Source organism: Chlorocebus sabaeus, chromosome 2 (assembly GCF_047675955.1).
Source record: "Chlorocebus sabaeus isolate Y175 chromosome 2, mChlSab1.0.hap1, whole genome shotgun sequence".
NCBI lineage: Eukaryota > Metazoa > Chordata > Mammalia > Primates > Cercopithecidae > Chlorocebus > Chlorocebus sabaeus.
The window spans coordinates 37,775,652-37,789,137 of record NC_132905.1 but is presented as its reverse complement, the minus strand read 5'-3'; the positions used below and the strand labels follow the sequence as shown (position 1 = coordinate 37,789,137).

The 13,486-nt window shown below is 45.0% G+C and overlaps 1 protein-coding gene across 4 annotated transcripts in view; it reads right to left on the bottom strand.

Moving 5' to 3' along the window:
* Positions 1 to 8,850, bottom strand: part of TPX2 (TPX2 microtubule nucleation factor) — a 59,263-nt gene extending 50,413 nt beyond the window's left edge. For 2 of the 4 annotated variants that reach the window (XM_008020128.3, XM_008020142.3), the window contains exons 1-2: positions 8,759 to 8,850; positions 6,031 to 6,137 (exon numbers count right to left, since the gene is read on the bottom strand). The gene's annotated coding sequence lies outside the window, so the exon portion shown is untranslated. Of the gene's footprint in view, positions 1 to 6,030; positions 6,138 to 8,471 lie in introns of all 4 variants that reach the window. The other 2 variants (XM_008020133.3, XM_008020139.3) reach the window with 2 other exon arrangements.
* Positions 8,851 to 13,486: the final 4,636 nt, after the last annotated feature.

The following is a 13,486-nucleotide window of genomic DNA, read 5'->3' as shown; positions in this document are numbered from 1 at the left end:
GCCTGTAGTCCCAGCTATAGGGAGGCTGAGGCAGGAGAATGGCGCAAACCCAGGAGGCGGAGCTTGCAGTGAGCTGCGATCCGGCCACTGCACTCCAGCCTGGGCGACAGCGCGAGACTCCCTCTCAAAAAAAAAAAAGAAAAGAAAAAAGAAAACCAAAAGTTAACTACTGGGTCATTTCGGTTTCACGACACTACCTCCCCCAGAAATAATAAATATTAGGATGTGAAACTTATCAAAATTAAAGTCCACAGGGCCTAGTAGGAAATGGAACAGGCCAGAGCCAAAGGCAGCTGTTTAAACGAGAGAGCCCCAGGCCTGGTGGGAACTGGATGCCTTCCTGCGCCCCTTAATCAAGATTGAATTTCTGTCAACAGGTCTCACCAAAAAAAAAAAAAAAAAAAAAAAAGCACATGCGTCAACCACATTCCCCCAAACAAATCAAGCTGCCAAGCAAGAGAATTAGCTTCACATTTCAAAATTATCTGAATCTATCACAGTTTCAGATTCTTGCAAAACTAGAAATACTCTGTGGTATGACCAATATTAATGACCAATTAATGACCAATATTCCTACAAAGACCCAAGGAAAAAGCCTATCCTGTATGCTATGAACCAATTAGGTTCCTCTAAAAACTGCCTATTCAATGTCATCCATCATGTCTTATAGCCCATTTTTGTTTCCAAAAAGCGAAGACTAAAAGGATAGATAGATAGACAGATGGACAGACAGACAGATAGATAGATAGATGATAGACAGACAGACAGACAGAGATATAACTATAAAATCTCTTGGCCGGGCACAGTGGCTTAGGCCTGTAACCCCAGTACTTTGGGAGGCCAGGGCGAGTGGATCACGAGGTCGGGAATTCGAGGTCAGACCAACAAGGTAAAACCCGTCTCTACTTTAGTAGAGTAAATTAGCCGGGCGTGGTGGAGACGTGCCTTTAATCCCAGCTACTCGGGAGGCTGAGGTTGCAGTGAGCCGAGATTGCACCACTGCACTCCAGCCTGGGACACAGTGAGACTGCCTCTCAAACAACAACAAAAATCTCTTCCCTCCAGCACTTTGGGAGGTCAAGGCAGGCGGATCACAAGATCAAGAAATCGAGAGCATCCTGGCCAACGTGGTGAAACCCCGTCTCTACTAAAAATACAAATATTAGCTGGGCGTCATGGTGTGTGCCTGTAGTCCCAGCTACTTGGGAGGCTGAGGCAGGAGAATTGCTTGAACTCGGGAGGCAGAGGTTCCAGTGAGGCACACAGTTGAATGGGGGAATGCAAACGATTACAATATAGGGCTATCCTTGCTGCAAGAGGGCATAAACAGAGAGCACTCTGGAAGTGCAGAGAAGGACAACAGGGTAGAAGAGGATCAGAGGTTTTCTGATGTAAGTAATACTAAAAAGACGCTGACAGACCTGCAGAGTTCTACAAGCTAAGAATGAACGTTGACTTTTTCTAGGGTAAGAGATAAATGGAAGGGGAAGACAAACACAAATTAGGAAGACTGCAGACAAAGCAATGTAACCTGTTCCCACATTCATCTGAAATTAACCTCCCATTGCCTCCCATCTTTCTTCACTCTCAAACCAAAAATAACTAGCCTTGACAAGCTCTATAAATCAAAAGGTGCAGGTTCAGACCGGGTGGGGGAAAGCTGCAAGAGCGTGCATTCTAAGCAGGGTAAAATAGTGGACTACCAGCTCCTAAGCAAAACAAAGACTTTGGTGCGACAGATGCTCTCAAACACCTTGCTATCCAGCCAGTGAGATATGACTTGCCTATTTCTATTAAAGAGAAAGTCATGAGTTAAACTGGTAATGTAATAGAATAAACAGAATAAGACAAGACTTCATTAGAAGTATAGTTAGTTAAGATGGTCCCATCCCAGGCAGTGCCATTTCTCCAGGCACATCCTCTCCTACTTTCACAAGGGATAAGAGATCCTATTACATTACCACAAGTAATATAGAGTGGAGTTATTTTCATCTTACCCAGGGAGAAAACACATACATTTTTTTTCTTGTATATAAGGGATTAGCAGCGGTCAGTAAATGGCAACATAATCCAGCATGCAATTTTTAACTGTTAATCAAAGTCACAAACTAAGTCTGAAGGAAGTTTAATGGACTTTGTGTTTCCACATTTATGTTTGCTAACTTCTATGTTGAAATTGGATCTGTTTACAGAAACAGATCTATGAAGCTTCCAAAATTGGGTCAATTTAAAATCCAATGACAATCCCTCACTGTCCAACACTCAGAAGTCAGCACAGGACACATGGACACTTGTTCTAATTCATCACTGTCCAGAAACTTCAAGCAAATATATTTCCTATCATTTCTCTCCCAAACTTGTATGTTTCATACTGCCCTTTTTTAAGGGTTACAAACTCAGTTTTGCTTTAATTTATCCACAGAACTCAACAAACCACCTATGACTAATAGGACCTAGATAGAAATCAGTGATGCTGTTTATTACTAGGACAAATAATGACACAGAGCTTTGTAAAATATTAAAAGGAAATCTTAGCAGAATCACAAAGTGATCTGATATTCCAATAGTATGAAGCTGAAAAAGTGTGTAATGGTTGACAGTGGGGCTGCAGATTACAATCCTAGTCAAATGGTAGTCATTTCATTTTATAGAGATTTATACCCTTCAAAAGGTATCTGGTTTGGGGAATACACACAAACACCCAAACCCAAGAACCTAATAAAAGTATTTATTAGATGGCTTATGCCTGTAATCCCAACACTTTGGGAGGCCGAGGCAGGTGGATCACCTGAGGTCAGGAGTTCAAGATCAGCCTGGCCAACATGGCAAAACCCCATCTCTACTAAAAATACAAAAATTAGCCAGGTGTGGTGACACACCGGTAATCCTAGCTACTCGGGAGGCTGAGGCAGGAGAATCACTTGAACCAGGGAGGGAGGCAGAGGTTGCAGTAAGCTGAGATTGTGCCACTGTATTCCAGCCTAGTCGACAGAGTAAGACTGTCTCCAAAAAAATAAAAGTGTTTACCTATGGAGAGTGAAGAAGAAAGTTACAAGGTTGGAAGAAGATTTTAAACCATGAAGCTTTTTGTATTCTTTTGATTTTTGCACCATGCAAATATATTACCTATTTTAAATTATACATTTATGCCTATGTGAATATATACTGTTTCAGGTAAATCAGCATAATCTTCCTATAAGGCAATTTGGTGTTACTTGTCAAAAGTTTTAAAAATGTTTTTTGTTTCTGTTTTTGTTTGTTTGTTTGTTTTTTGAGATGAGTCTCGTCGCTCTGTTGCCTAGGCTGCAGTAGTGCAATGGCACGATCTCGGCTCACTGCAACCTCCACCTTCCAGGTTCAAGTGATTCTTCTGCCTCAGCCTCCCAAGTAAGTGGGATTACAGGTACTCACCATCATACCTGGCTAATTTGTGTATTTTTACTAAAGACAGGGTTTCACCATGCTAGCCAGGCTGGTCTTGAATTCCTGACCTCAGGTGATCTGCCCGCCTCAGCCTCTGAAAGTGCTGGGATTACAGGCGTGAGCCACCACGCCCGGGCAAAAATACGCATTCTTTTAGACCAGCAATTTCACTGGGTAAAATAATATAAAGAACCAAATAATGGAATACCATATAGCCATTAAAATTATGTTGCAGAGCCAGGTGCGGTGGCTCCCGCCTGTAATCGCAGCACTTTGGGAGGCTGAGGCAGGCAGATCACAAGGTGAGGAGATGGGAGACCATTCTGGCTAAAATGGTGAAACCCCGTCTCTACCAAAAATACAAAAAATTAGCTGGGTGTGGTGGCGGGCACCGGTAATCTCAGCTACTCGGGAGGCTGAGGCAGGAGAATTGCTTGAACCCGGGAGGCAGAGGTTGCAGTGAGCCGGGATCGTGCCACTGCACTCCAGCCTGGGTGACAATGCGAGACTCCATCTCAAAAAAGAAAAAAAAAAAATTATGTTGCAGAAAAATTTGGCCAAGTATAGTGGCATGCACCTGTAGTTTCAGCAACTCGAGAGGCTGAGGCAGGAAGATCACCTGAGCCCAGGAGATGGAGGCTGTAGTGAGCTGTGATCACGCCACTAACGTGCACACTCCAGCCTGGGTGACAAAGCAAGACCCTGTCTCAAAAAAAAAAAAGAAAAGAGAAGAAAATTTATTAATGACACGGGAAAATATTCATAGCCTGATTATTAAGTCAAAAAACTTAGGGGCCCGGCGCAGTGGCTCAAGCCTGTAATCCCAGCACTTTGGAAGGCCAAGGCAGGCGGATCACGAGGTCAGGAGTTTGAGACCAACCTAGCCAATATGGTGAAACCCTGTCTCTATCAAAAACACAAAAATAGCTGGGCAAGGTGGCGGGTGCCTGTAATCCCAGTTACTCGGGAGGCTGAAGCAGGAGAATTGCTTGAACCCGGGAGGCAGAGGTTGCCTTGAGCCAGACATCGCGCCACTGCACTCCAACCTGGGAGACAGAGTAAGACTCCGACTCAAAAAAAAAAGTTGAAAAAATTAACAAAAGATTTTAGTGTATGATTTTTTTTAAAAATTAAAGACAGTGGGCTCTCTGTATCTATGGTTTCCATGTCTGCGGATTCAATCAACTGCAGATCAAAAATATTTGGGGAAAAAAAAGACTGCAAGGCCGGGCACAGTGGCTCACACCTGTAATCCCAGCACTTTGGGAGGCAGAGGTGGGCAGATAACCTGAAGTCGGGGGTTGGAGACCAGCCTAACCAACCTGGAGAAACCCTATCTCTATTAAAAATACAAAATTAGCTGGGTGTGGTGGCACATGCCTGTAATCCCAGCTACTTGGGAGGCTGAGACTGGAGAGTCGCTTGAACCCGGGAGGTGGAGGTTGTGGTGAGCTAAGATCATGCCATTGCACTCCAGCCTGGGCAACAAGAGCGAAACTCCGTCTAACCAAAAAAAAAAAAAAAAAACTGCATCTGTACTGCACATGTAGACTTTTTTTGGAGACAGGGTCTCGTTCTGCCACCCAAGCTGGAGTGCAGTGGCGCCCTCATCTCACTGTAACCTCAAACTTCTTGGCTTAAGTGCCCCTCTACCTCGGGCCCCCGAGTAGCTGGGACTACAAGTAGGTGCCACCATGCCTAGCTAAATTTTTTTATGTTTTTTTTTTTTTGTAGAGACAGGATGCCACTATGTTGCCCAGACTAGTCTCAAACTCCTGGCCTCAAGCAATCCTCCTACTTAAGCCTCCCAAAGTGGTGGGATTACAGGCCTGAGCCACTGTGCCCAGCCTAGACATTTTTTCTTGTCATTATTCCCTAAACAATACAGTATAACAACTATTTACATAGTATTAACATTAGGTATTATAAGTAATCTAGAGATAATTTAAAGTATATGGGAGTATGTACATAAGCTATATGCAAATACTACACATCATTTTGTACCAGGGCTTGAGCATCTGACAATTTTGTTTTGCTTGTTTTGAGACAAGAGTCTTGCTCTGTTGCCCAGGCTGGGGTGCAGTGATGAGATCTTGGCTCACTGCAGCCTCTGCCTCCCAGGTTCAAGGGATTCTCCTGCCTCAGTCTCCCAAGTAGGTGAGATTACAGGCGCGCACCACCACACCGAGCTAATTTTTGTATTTTTAGTAGAGATGGGATTTTGCCATGTTGGCCAACCAGTCTCAAACTCTTGACCTCAGGTGATCCGCCAGCCTCAGCCTCCCAAAGTGTTGGGATTACAGGCATGAGCCACTATACCCAGCCGCGTATGAGAATTTTGATATCCTGGGAAGGTCCTAGAACCAATTCCCAATGGATATCAAGGGATGACTATACAGACACAGAAAAAAATTATAAAGAAATCTATCAAAATGCTAACCACGGTTTATCTGAGAGGTGGGATAGTGGGTGATTTTATTTTCTTTTTGCTTTTCGTAATAAATAAATTTCCTTCCAAAATATGTGTTACTTTATAAAATTAAAGTCATTTAAACACTTATGAAGTTGATATATTAATGTTCCTTCTTCCTATGGTCACTGCCTTACCTGTGGTTTAATCAGTCTATCAGGCCTACAGGCCTGACTGAAAGTTGCAATCTTCTCTTTCACCCCTTTTCTTAAATCTTGAAGTCTGGCAAATATGTATCAAGAACCTGGAAGAAGCAGAAAAGTGATGAAACAGGTTCCAAGTTCTCTGTAGTAAAAAAAGGGTTAACAGGCCGGGAGCAGTGGCTCACGCCTATAATCTCAGCACTTTGGGAGGCCAAGGCAGGTGGATCACTTTAGGTCAGGAGTTCAAGACCAGCCTGGCCAACATGGTGAAACCCCATCTCTACTAAAAATACAAAAATTAGGCTGGGCGCAGTGGCTCACGCCTGTAATCCTAGCACTTTGGGAGGCCAAGGCAGGCAGATCACAAGGTCAGGAGATCAAGACCATCCTGGCTAACACAGTGAAACACCGTCTCTACTAAACATACAAAAAAATTAGCCGGGTGTGGTGGCACGTGCCTGTAGTTCCAGCTACTTGAGAGGCTGAGGCAGGAGAATTGCTTTAACCTGGGAGACAGTGGTTGCAGTGAACCAAGACCACACCATCGCACTCCAGCCTAGGCAACAGAGCGAGACACCATCTCAAAAAAAAAAAAACAACAAAAAACAAAACACAAAAATTAGCCAGGTGTGGTGGCAGGTCCCTACAATCCCAACTATTCAAGAGGCTGAGGTAGGAAAATTGCTTAAACAGGGGAGGCAGAAGTTGCAGTGAGCTGAAATCTAAAAAAAAAAAAACAAACAAAAAAAAAAAAAAAACTCTATATATAGTCAATTTTGCTTCCTAACTTTACTCATAGCAAAGAAAATTAAGTATGTCAAAGGGCATTTAACTCTCCCTCCTCTTTCTCCCAGGAATTCAAAAAGAATTAGGGAAGAAACCCAGAAAAAGCTGAAGGAAAATTAACCAACAGATGTAGACGAACTCTGAAAATCTCCTGGTACCTAAACAAGAAATGAAGGACTCTCTCACATAATCCTGGACAATCTTAACTGCAATAAATTAATTTTATCAAGGTTGAAATACACAGATTTAAGCATAAGGTTAGCCAAATAAACCCTACTCAGCTAATTTGAAAGTCTAAACAAAATTACCAACCTAGTTGAGTACAGTCCAGTTTTTCATACCCACAATTTTGTAGTCAATTCAGATAGTGCCTTCCTGCCTAGTCAATTCAACAGGTATTTAGTGGGTGATTCCTATGTACCAGGATTGTTTCAGTCCCTGTCTAACCAAACTCTTGCTTATCAAGAATTAGGCAAGGGTGGCTTTGTGAAGCACAGAAACACAAACTGGCTCTTGATCTCCCTCACCTCTAAATTGTCCGGACACTTAGAATACAAAACAGTAGAGCACTCAGATGGTGTCCTGTCTTGTTCTGATTCTCACTTGCCAATTTCAAACCATGTTTTTGTCCCCAAACATACCAAAAAACCTTTGAGTACATCACACATCTGTATACCCATATCTCATGCCAATCTGAGCACGCAGTACCCTCAAAGGACAACTAAATGGCTGAGTTAGCTGAGAGCCACATAATTTCGATCCAAGAATGCCAGCTTAATACTGAACTGACTCATCCATCCAACCGGGGGACGGACTTAAGTCTGACGTGGGGGTGGTGTAATACACTAAGGCCACAATACAAGAACATCCTTACTACAGCAGCAAATAGTCCTATTTTTGACAACATTTGATGAGTGAGAGAAATTCAAAGAGAGGCCATAGGATGTCAAGAAAAGGTAAGGGTGAACCAGGGAGTAAACCAAGAGCTGGTCTTAAAGCAAAATCTAGGAGTCAAAAATCCTTTTCTATCCTAAGTAGGCCTGATTTGGGGAAGTCCATGTTACTGAACTACCAGAAAATTATATGTGGAAAACAAGACGTTATATGTCAAGAAAATAGGGGGTAAACCAATTCTACAATATTATAACCTGGTTTGGTTTTCCTTCCCCCCTCCAATCTATAAATGTTGAGAAAGGAAATGAGAAAGGGAATAATATCTGGTGATTCCATACAAAAAGAGAGAGCTGGACAAATATGGATAACATATAATGAATTTTAAATCCCAAATAGAAGACAACTCCAAATGAACTTAAACTCTCCCTCAATTATGTTCTCACACCATCTAATCATCTTTCTGTTTTAGACAACAGTTTTGAAATGTCCTTATTTGTGACTACCTCTGTTTTCCTCCATCAAACGCCACACTTCCTGAGGGCAGGGCTACTGTATCACCCATTTCTCGAAATTTATCTAGATTCTGGCCCTCAGTTTCCTCCTCCTTCCTCCTTCCTCCGTTTCCGTCAAGAGGGACCAAGAATAGTACCAACTACATTGGCTTGGCGAGGAAATTAAATGAGAACGGGCACGCAGGGTACTTAGTTCAGTCAATGTTTATAACCTGTTAGCATGGTAATAATAATTATCGTTACCTTTATTAGACGATAGCCTCCCGCAACTCCTTTTCCCCCCCGTTTCCCGGACGGACTTCAGAGCAAAATCCTGTCGCCAAAAGAAGGGTGGCCCGAAGCCCCCGCTCGCACCCTGCCCCGCCTAGGCGGCGACCGAGCACGGCGACCGAGCACCGCAACCGCCTCAGAAGCCAGGCCTACCCGCGCGAACTGCGCTAGGAGCTGGAAGGTGAACTTCAGCCATTCCAAACTCCGGGAGGAGAGAGACCCGCGCCCCAGCTGCTCCCTCTTTTCTTCCCACGGCTCACCTAGCGTCTCCTCGGTTCTGACAACGAAGCGCCAGCCAACCCGCCGCGGGACTCTTTCAGTATCGTTGAAATTTTGAACCCAGGCAGCCTAGTCGAATGCACCAATCAGAGCTCCAGGAAAGCAATTCCAGGCTCCCGATTGGCCCTACAGAGCGCAGCAATACCGGAAGTCAGAAGGCGGTACCAGCGAACAACGAGGCCGGGAGTTCCCGGGAAGTGTAGTCTCCTGCGCCTGCGTGAGTCCACTGGGACAGCCCTTAGGAGTAAACTACTACGAAGACCGGAGTGCTCTGCTCCAAACTCTTTGGGAAAGGTGGTACCAACTGAAGAGGTGGAAAGTCGACTTAGATCACAGAATGGCGCGCATCCTGGACATCCCCAAGCTTTCAGGGAAGAAAACTTTATTTTTAAAAATTATTCTCTTTATGCTTGTGCATTATCCCTTGAAGGTTCAGAGGAGTTCACTCGTCTTAACGTGGAGTCTCCTGCCTGCAACATAGACTCGCCCGTAGCGTCCTTCCCAACCGTGCATGTGTCTTCCCTGCCCTGATCTTTTGTTCGTTGGGTGCTTTATCCGGTTTTATTCCCAACTGCATTCCGGCTTTATGATCCCCATGTGGTAAAAAGAAAACAAAGGCTCGGAGAAGTTGAACAAACATGTCCAAAATCACATAATAGATGGAGAAGACGGGATTCGAATGAAGAAGGTCTGTTCTTTTTTTTTTTTTTTTTTTTTTGAGACGGAGTCTCGCTCTGCCGCCCAGGCTGGAGTGCAGTGGCCGGACCTCAGCTCACTGCAAGCTCCACCTCCCGGGTTTATGCCATTCTCCTGCCTCAGCCTCCCGAGTAGCTGGGACTACAGGCGCCCACCACCTCGTCCGGCTAGGTTTTTGTATTTTTTAGTAGAGACGGGGTTTCACTGTGTTAGCCAGGATGGTCTTGATCTCCTGACCTCGTGATCCGCCCATCTCGGCCTCCCAAAGTGCTGGGATTACAGGCTTGAGCCACCGCGCCCGGCCCACGGTCTGTTCTTTTTATACATCACCGATAATTAATTAGAGGACAGGCTTCGTGGCCCTCACCTGTAATCCCAGCTACTCAGGAGGCTAAAGCAGAAGGATCCCTTGAGACCAAGAGTTCCAGAACAGCGTAGATATCATAACGAGACCACCCTCACCATCTTAATTTTTTTTAATCAATTAGAAAATAGAAGCAACAAGCACAACAAAACAACCCCCTTCATAATACCAGCAAAAGCTAAAGATTCAAAACTTTAGCCCTAGGCTGGGCGCGGTGGCTCACGCATGTAATCCCAGCACTTTGGGAGGCCAAGATAGGCAGATCATTTGAGGCGACGAGTTCAAGACCAGCCTGGCCAAAATGTTGAAACCCTCATCTCTACTAAAAATACAAAAATTAGCTGGGCGTGCTGGCGCGGGCCTGTAATCACAGCTACTTGGGAGGCTGAGGCAGGAGAATCACTTGAACCCGGGAGGTGGAGGTTGCAGTGAGCCAAGATTGCACCACTGCACTCCAGCCTGGGCAACAGAGCAAGACTCTTCTCAAAACAAAACAAAAAAAAAGGTCGAGGCAATTCCAATGAAAGTCCCAGTGGGTTCTGTTCTGGAATTTGCCAAGTTAATTCTAAAGTTCCTATGGAAGAGCAAAAGCACGAGTAGTGGCATCTTGAATTTTGAAAAAGATTGGGGAAATTGACATACCAGATTTTGTACATATTAACATGAAATTATAGTAATTTTTAAAGTATGGTTCAATTAATTCACACGCACGGGGGGCAATCAGCAAAATCCAGACAGGAAAACCACAGGACAAATAATTTAGTTTATTCAAAACATAAACTGCCAAGAGTTTGGTTTTGTTTTCTTTTCGTTGTTGTTGTTTTGTCTTGTTTTGTTTTGTTTTTTGAGACGGAGTTTCATTATTGTAGCCCAGGCTGGAGTGCAACGGTTCGATCTCGGCTCACTGCAAGCTCAGCCTCCCGGTTTCTCCTGCCTCAACCTCCCAAGTAGCTAGGATTACAGGCACATGCTACCACACCTGGCTAATTTTTTATATTTTTTGGTAGAGACGGGGTTTCACCATGTTGGCCAGGCTGGTCTTGAACTCTTGACCTCGAGTGATCCCCCTGCCTCACCCTCCCAAATGCTGGGACTACAGGCATGAGCCACCACACCTTTTGTTTTCTTTTTTAAGAGTCCTTGTGTTGTAGAGATACATAGAGATATGGTAGGGATGAAATTACTCTGGCACCTGCTTCCAAATAATTGGGAGTAGGCAGTGAAGATAAGTAGGTGGGGATTTAGATGAAACAAGATTAGCTACAAAATGATAATTGTTGAACCTGGTGATGGGTTCATGATACATAAATACATACATATACTCTTGTATGAGTTTGAAATTTTCCACAGTTAAAATGAGGTGGTTGCCTGGTGCAGTGGCTCACACCTGTAATCCCAGCACTCTGGGAGGCCAAGGCAGGTGGATGATTTGAGGTGAGGAGTTTGAGACCAGCCTGGACAACATAGTGAAAACTTGTCTCTACTAAAAATACAAAAAATTAGCCAGGCATGGTGGCGGGTGCCTGTAATCCCAGCTACTTGGAAGGCTGAGGCAGGAGAATCACTTGAATCCGGGAGGCAGAGGTTGCAGTGAGCTGAGATCACGCCATTGCAGTCCAGCCTGGGCGACAGAGCAAGACTCTATCTCAAAAAAAAAAAAGGTGGGGGGGGATGGGGGAGTAGTGGTTGTTGTTGTGGTGGTTGTTTTGTTGTTTTGAGATAGGGTCTTGCTGTCACCCAGGCTGGAGTGCAGTGGCAGGATCACAGCCCACTCTAACTCCAACCTCCCAGATTCAAGTGATCTTCCCACCTCAGCTTCACAAAGTTCTGGGATTACAGGCATGAGCCACCGCACCTTGTCTAAAAAGAGATATTTTTGCTGGGCACGGTGACTCACACCTGTAATCCCAGCACTTTGGGAGGCCAAGGTGGCCAGATCACCCAAGGTCGGGAGTTCGAGACCAGCCTGACCAACATGGAGAAACCCCGTCTCTATTAAAAATAGAAAATTAGCTGGGCGTGGTGGCAGGCACCTGTATTCCCAGCTACTCTGGAGTCTGAGGCAGGAGAATCGCTTGAACCGGGGAGGTGGAGGTTGTGGTGAGCCAGGATCGCGCCATTGCACTCCAGCCTGGGCAACAAGAGTGAAACTCCATCTGAAAAATAAATAAATAAATAGAGGTATTTTTAAGTATGGTATTGTCATAGAAGTTAAAAGTGGGGGAAATCAGTAGAAGAGTTTAAGAGTCCAGAAACACACTCAGCCAGTTACCGTGGCTCATGCCTGTAATCTTAGCACTTTGGAAAGCAGAGGCAGGAAGACTGCTTGAGCCAGGAGTTTGAAATCAGCCCGGACAACATGGCAAGATACAAAAAAACCTTAAAATTAGCCAGGTGTAGTGGCATGTACCTGTAGTCCCAGCTACTTGAGAGGCTGAGGTATGAGGATCACTTGAGCTTGGTAGGTCAAGGCTGCAGCGAGCCATGATTCTCCAGCCTGGGCAACAGAGCTGGATCCTATCTCTAAAAACAAAAACAAAATCCAGAACTCACGTATATCATGTATATCAGAATCTAGTAGGCCAGGCGCAGTGGCACACTTGTAATCCCAGCACTTCGGGAGGCTGGGCGGGGTCGAGTAGCTGGGACTACAGGCGTCCGCCACCTTACCCGGCTAGTTTTTTGTATTTGTTAGTAGAGACGGGGTTTCACCATGTTAGCCAGGATGGTCTCGATCTCCTGATGGTCTCGATCTCCTGACTTCACGATCTGCCCGTCTCGGCCTCCCAAAGTGCTGGGATTACAGGCTTGAGCCACCACGCCCGGCCTTTTTTTTTTTGAGACAAAATTTCGCTCTTTCACCCAGGCTGGAGTGCAATGGTATGATCTGGGCTCACTAAACCTCCCCCTCCCGGGATCAAGTGATTCTCCTGCCTCAGCCTCCTGAGTAGCTGGGATTACAGGCACTCACCACGAAGCCCAGCTAATTTTTAAATTTTTAGTAGAGACGGGGTTTCACCATGTTGGCCAGGCTGGTTTGGAACTCCTGACCACAGGTGATTCACCTGCCTCAGCCTCCTAAAATGCAGGGATTACAGGTGTGAGCCACTGCACTCGACCTATTAACAACTATTAAAATGTCAAACAAGTATGCCTTGTGATGTAGGACTTCCATTTCTAGGTTTCATTCCAAGAGATAAGACTCATCCAGTCACACAAAGGCCTAGTTGCTGCAGCGTTTATTGAGCACCTGCTATGTGCCAAGTCACCATATACTAAGTGTGGGGATACAGCAGTAAAAAGACGTAATTCCTGTCCTCGTGGAACTGTCGTTCTAGGGGAGAAGACAGATGCTAGATGAGTGAAATAAGTAAATGATCTAGTGTATTAGCAGGTGATAAATGCAAAACCGTTTGCTCACGAGGCCCTGAAGTGTGGATGGCAATACAAGGAGAAAGGCAGGAGCTGGATAGACAGTGGAGCAAAGGGAAGGCAGGGGTCTGCCTGGGCTGTGACTGTCCCACTTTCAGCACCCACATCACCCAACAACCAGGCATGTGCCTGCCAACCATGGAGTAGACAGGCTCGGGTCAAGATCAGGGTGAAGGTAGTTTGCCTTATATTAGGAAGGAAGAGGCATCAGAACTGT